At 38.4% G+C, this 6,000-nt stretch overlaps 1 protein-coding gene across 2 annotated transcripts in view; it reads right to left on the bottom strand.

The window, feature by feature from the left end:
- Rlf (rearranged L-myc fusion) overlaps positions 1-6,000 on the bottom strand; it is a 110,878-nt gene that overhangs the window by 83,360 nt on the left and 21,518 nt on the right. The window lies entirely within an intron of this gene.

The raw sequence follows: 6,000 nt of genomic DNA, 5'->3' as shown, positions 1-6,000 counted from the left end.
GGGAGGGAGAGAAGGAGAGAGGGGGAGGGAGGGAGAGAGAGAAATTCCCTACACACAGGGCTGATTTTCATCAAGGTACAAAGCCAATTCAAAGAAAGGATAGTTTTTCCAAATGGTATTAGAAATTTTACATATTTCTATTTTGACACATTTTTGACAGGGCCTTAATTTTATTAAGTCTTGCTGCCAGGTTGCTTGAACCATAGATGACACATGCTTGACTCCATCATTTGGCAGCTTATTATTTTATTAGTAAAAAGATGAATAAAAGTGATCAAAACAGCCAGACATGACAGCTTATGCCTGGAATCCCAGCACTCAGGAGGCTGAGGCAGAAGGATTGCTTTCATTTCAAGATCGAGTTCAAGCCCAGACTGAACTATATAGGGAGATCCTCTTTTAAAAAACCAAATCCCCCATCCCCCCAAAAATCATATTCTTTTATATCACTAATGGTACCAGGCACCCAATCAGTCATGTACATACTACTCACTGGTGGTTTAATCTGGTAGGAACATGTCAAAAACATTTAAATCTTTGAAATAATTGTTAAAGACAGTTAAAAGTGAAAGTACAAACTAGGAAAAAATGGTTACAATTATCTTTACTAAGAATTTCAGCTATTTCACCTAAGATGATATAAAGATAGCAAATAAACACATCAAAAAATATTTTCATTAAGGAAACACAAACTAGAACCCCAAAGAGCCGTCATTGACTTTATTTTTTAATTTATTTTTTTTTAAATTTTATTTATTTATGCGTGTGTGTGTGTGTGTGGCCAGCTCAGCCCACCAGGGGGCGGGGCTGGCTGGCATGTGGTGCTGGGGGATTGAACCGCGGTCTCTTGCTTTGCTAAGCTTGTTCTAAGTAGGTGCTTTAGACCACTGAGCCATCTCACCAGCCCCTGTCATTGACTTTAAAGTGGTTTACTTAAACTAGCTATAAGAAGTGTTAGCCAGGAAGTGGGATACTAGAACTCTCATACCTTGTTGATGGGAATGTAAAACATTTGACTACTTATTTGAAAAGCTTGTCATGTGACCCAGACATTCTACATAGACTCTACATAGAATTTACTATTTACTTCCCCCACCACAAAAAAATAAAAAGAATAAAAAGCATTTTCTGTCAGGCATGGTGGCAAATGGCTGCAATCCTACAGCACTTAGGAGGCTGAGGTAGGAGGCTCACTGGGGGTTCAAATCAGCCTGGGCTACATAGTGAGTTTAAAGTCATTCTGAACTACAGTGAGACCTTGTCTCAAACAACAACAAAAAAAATTTTTTTCTCCATACAACAATTTTTTTTCTCTACATAAATACACTGAATGTTCAAAGCAGCCTAATTTGTAGTTGCCAGAAATGAAAATTAACCAAATATCTATCAACAGGTAGATGAATAAAGAAATCTTAGCGAGGTGTGGTAGTGCATGCCTGTAATCCCAGCACTTGGGAGGCTGAGCCAGGAGGATCACTGGATGTTGAGTTCAGCCTAGGCTACAAGGCAAGCACTGGGCCAATCTGAACTGCATAGTGAGACTCAGTCTCAAAACAGACAAAACAAACAATCCTGATAAGTCCATATAAGTGAGATTAACTAATGATAAGTACCACATTTATTGCATGTATTTTCAACATTTTTAGTCATGAGCTAAAGAGGCCATAGAGATTGTACAATTATAGTTATTTAAAATACTAACAGCCAGGATTGGTGGTTCATAGCTATAATCCCAGTACCTGAAAGCTGAGGCAGGATGATTGCCAAAAAGAATTAATCAATTAATATTCTAAAAAGCACAACCTAAATCTAAGACAAAAAGTACACAAACAGTTGTATAGAGAAGGTAATATGTGATGGAGAAGATTAAGAAGGAATTCAGGTGTAAGAAATTCTAGGAATAGTGAATATGGTGGCTGTCCTGATTATAACCATCATTTCATGGATGTAAGAATACACCAAAGCTTATAAAATTATACATTTAAAATCTGAAGTTTATTGTATGTCAAAATCAGTATCATAAAAAGAAAGTTGTGTTTCAATGGCAAATTTAAATGTTTATTATAAAATGTAAAGCTTCTATGCATCAAATAGGAAAAGTGAAAAGATAAATACCAAAACATATTACCAACACAGATTGCCTAGAATATGTAACAATTTCATAAGTATAAGGAGGAAAAAGTCAATTTAAAAAATGGGCAGAAAGGGGAAATTTCACAGAAAATGAAATCTGAATAGGAACAAATACATTAAAAAGTTAATCAAATCTTCAAAAATAAACAATACAAATTAAAACTATAATAAGATACAACAGCCCACATACCACGATAGCTAAAACTACACTGACAGGGCCAGCCAAATAGCTCAGCGGATTAAAGGGCCTGCAAGCAAGCAGGCCCATGAGCGAAGAAGGATTTGATCCCCAGGCCTGCCATGCCAGCACCCACTCTCCCACAGCTGACATGGAAATTGAGACTGGGACTTTTGGTATGTGCCTGTAATCCCAGCTCTTGGGAGGCTGTAAGGCGGATCACTACGAGTCTGATCTGGTGGTAGACCTTTCCCTAAGGAAAATAAAAAAGGCTGATTTGGGGCATCTGGTCTCCAGACTGTTGAACTACACTGACAACACCCAGTACTGCCAGTAATGTGGGACATTAACAGTGTACAACTGTTATACCCTGATAACTGAGACAAATACTTTGAAGAACAATTTGGTAATACTCATTAAAACTGATAGATCCTATATATGAACCCAATAATTCTACCTTATGTACATACCCTATTCTTGCACATATGCACTGCCTTATGCTGGATGTCCATACTAACAGTTAATATAAATGCCTCTAAATCGATTAAAAAATGTAGACATGAACTATGTTATATTTATACAGCACATTACAGATGAATGAAAAATGCATGTCAAATCTATATATTACAAATATAAACATCTGAAACCATTGATTTTTTTAATTTTTGGAAAAAATACAGTAAATTTAGTGGAAGAGAAAAATATATAAAACAGTACATGTTGTTTTAAAGTGTATGGTGGTGGGGGCCGGGGAGATAGCTCAGTAGAGTAAGTGCTTCCCTGGCAAGCACAAAGGCCTGAGTTCAATCCCCGGTTCTGCCAAAAAATTTTTTTTAAAAAGTGCATGGTGGTATATACTTGTTTGGTCAGGAGGATGAGGCAGAGAGATATATAGTGAGCTCAAGGTGAGCCTGAACTCAAAAAAAAAAAAAAAAAAAAAGAGGCAAAACACTCAAGAGTTTTGTTTTGTCTTTTTATCTTGTATTGTGCGGCTGAGGATGGAGCCCAGATCCCTGTGCATGTCAACCAAGTGCTCTACCACTGAAATGTGTACTTAGCCCCACAAGAAGCTATTTCACTATGTTCTTGTTCCCTGAGGAGAAATTGGTTGTAAGATAGATAAACACACATGGTATGAAACACAGACTAATGACCTACCACACCAAAAGTAAATGTAAGATTATGAAAAACTGTTTAGTTTTATCTTCTCTACTAGGAAACTCACTTTGTACTGAGCTACACACCAGGCTTCTTTCAAGAGGATGAGGAAGAGTGACAGGGTCTGAGTCAATAAGTTGCCCAGGCTGCAACTGTATTTATTTATTTATTTTTGTGGAACCAGGGATTGAACTTAGGCCCTTGAGCTTGCCAGGCAAGCGCTTATTCCACTGAGCCATCTCCCCGGCCCCTGCAACTGTATTTATGATCCTCTCATATCTCAGCCTCCAACACTGCTGCGATTATAAGCATGTGCCATTACACCAGGGCCAGTGTGTTTTCAGCACTCCAAAACATTGACTACCACAGAGCAAGTACTGCATAACCATTTGCTTTTTTTTTTTGTATTTTAGGGAAGGGTCTACAGGGTGTTCAGGGTCTCACTACTAGATACTAGTGTGATCCGCCTATTTACAGCCTCCCAAGAGCTGGGATTACAGGCATGCGTGGCCACGCCCAGTCTCAATGGCAGTCTCAGTGCACCCTGGGGGCGGGACTGGTATGGCAGGCCTAGGGATCAAACCCCGGGGCCCTTGAGCCTGCTTGCAGGCACTTGAATCCGCTGAGTTATTTGGCCAGCCCTAATCATTTGCTTTTGATTTTACTCACTTTTATTAATTTCCTAACTTATTTTAAAAATTAAGACAATTTTTTAGATATCTATCTTTGGTCAGAGTTTTTAAAAGTCTGTATATTATATTAGGGGGCCGGGGAGCTGGTTCAGTGGAATAAGCGCTTCCCAGGCAAGCGCAAGATCCTGAGTTCAATCCCCCGTTCCGCAAAAAAATAAATAAATAAAAAATAAAAATAAATAAAAATAAAAAAATAAAAAGTCTGTATATTAATTTAAAAAATCAGTTAAGTATATTTGATTCTAAATTCACACTGCTACATTCAAATTCTGTAAAAGTAAACATAATGTTGACCAAACTGCAACTGCATTAAATTTTATGAAAGATATGTTTAAATGTTATTTTTAAAAGGGATACTCTTGGGGCCGGGGAGATGGCTCAGTAGAATAAGTGCTTGCCTGGCAAGTGCAAGGCCTGAGTTCAATCCCTGGTTCTGCAAAAATAAATAAATAAATAAATAAATAAATAAATAAAATAAAATAAAATAAATGGCTTGTGTAGTAAACTCATAAGAAAGCATTTCAAAGCACAAAGATTGTAAAAAAAAAAAATAAAAATAAATAAATAAATAAATAAATAAAAGGGATACTCTTATCAGACTATGATGTTACACTGATTCTCAATTTTGGTGATAAAAGTATCAGTGAATAATACAGCTTACATTGAACTTTAGCTGACATCCTATACAGAATAAGTTATCCCTAGATGTTCTAAACTGTACCAGGCAAGGTGACCAACGTTCATACCTGTAATCCCAGCACACAAGAGGCTGAGGCAGGAGGCTCACTAAGAGTTCAAGGGCAACCTGGACTACATAGTGAGCTCAAGGCCAGCCTCAACTCCAATGGACCCTTGAGTTGCAACTGGCCTCACACTCAAGCAAGTTGGGTTACAACTGGAATTTTAAGTTTAACTTATGACCAAAGTCTTGAGTTATGGACCTAATGCCTGCCACTTGTTCGGCTGTTACATAAAATTCAAAATCTCAGAAAAGCATATATGTCAGCATCAGTCTAGGCCCAGATATGCGCTTGTGGATGTGATTTCAGCCACTGCTGAATAGAATCACTACAATTATATAAACCTTCAAGAGGTAGGCCGGGTGTGGTGGTATGCCCTGAAGTCCCAGAACTCAGGAGGCTGAGGCAGGAAGACCTCCATGAGTTGAAGGCCAGCCCAGTCTATCCGATGAATTCAGGATGAGAATGAACTACAGAGCAAGACCCTGTCCCAAAAAAGCTAGAAAAGAAGCTAAGGAAGGGAAGGTAAAGAAAGCAATCACAATAAAAAAGAACAGTGTTAAGGAAAAGACAGACAACCAAACCAGTGTTTAGTTCTGAAAAGCTTGAGACCTACTGAGCCAGAAACAGGTCATAGGGGGCTACCAGACTGTCCCAAAGAAAGAAAGGACAGAAGCGCTAGATTCCTGATGTTCTTATGGAAGGTGCTCTCCTTCCAAACAATAACCACCTTCCATTTTTTTAAATTAATTTATTTTTTTTTACATTTATTTATTTTGTGTGTGTGTGTGTGTGTGGCCAGCGCAGCCCACCAGGGGGTGGGGCTGGCTGGCATGTGGTGCTGGGGGATTGAACCGTGGTCCCTGTGGTTTGCTAAGCTTGTTCCAAGTAGGTGCTTTAGACCACTGAGCCATCTCGCCAGCCCACCACCTTCCATTTTACCTCCCTTCCTGCAAATCAAAAAAGTCAACATCAGTGGTGAGTAGTGTAGAACTTTTGTTTCTGGTAAACTAGGCAAATGTCATAATTTTGCTGAATACAATAGGAAAATTATTGGTGTTTCCGGTAAATTATGCACATTACATAACCCTTTTAAATA

This window comes from Octodon degus, unplaced genomic scaffold (assembly GCF_000260255.1).
Source record: "Octodon degus isolate 3935 unplaced genomic scaffold, OctDeg1.0 scaffold00130, whole genome shotgun sequence".
Lineage (NCBI taxonomy): Eukaryota > Metazoa > Chordata > Mammalia > Rodentia > Octodontidae > Octodon > Octodon degus.
The sequence above is the reverse complement of the archived record's forward strand: the minus strand, read 5'-3'. Positions and strand labels throughout refer to the sequence as shown.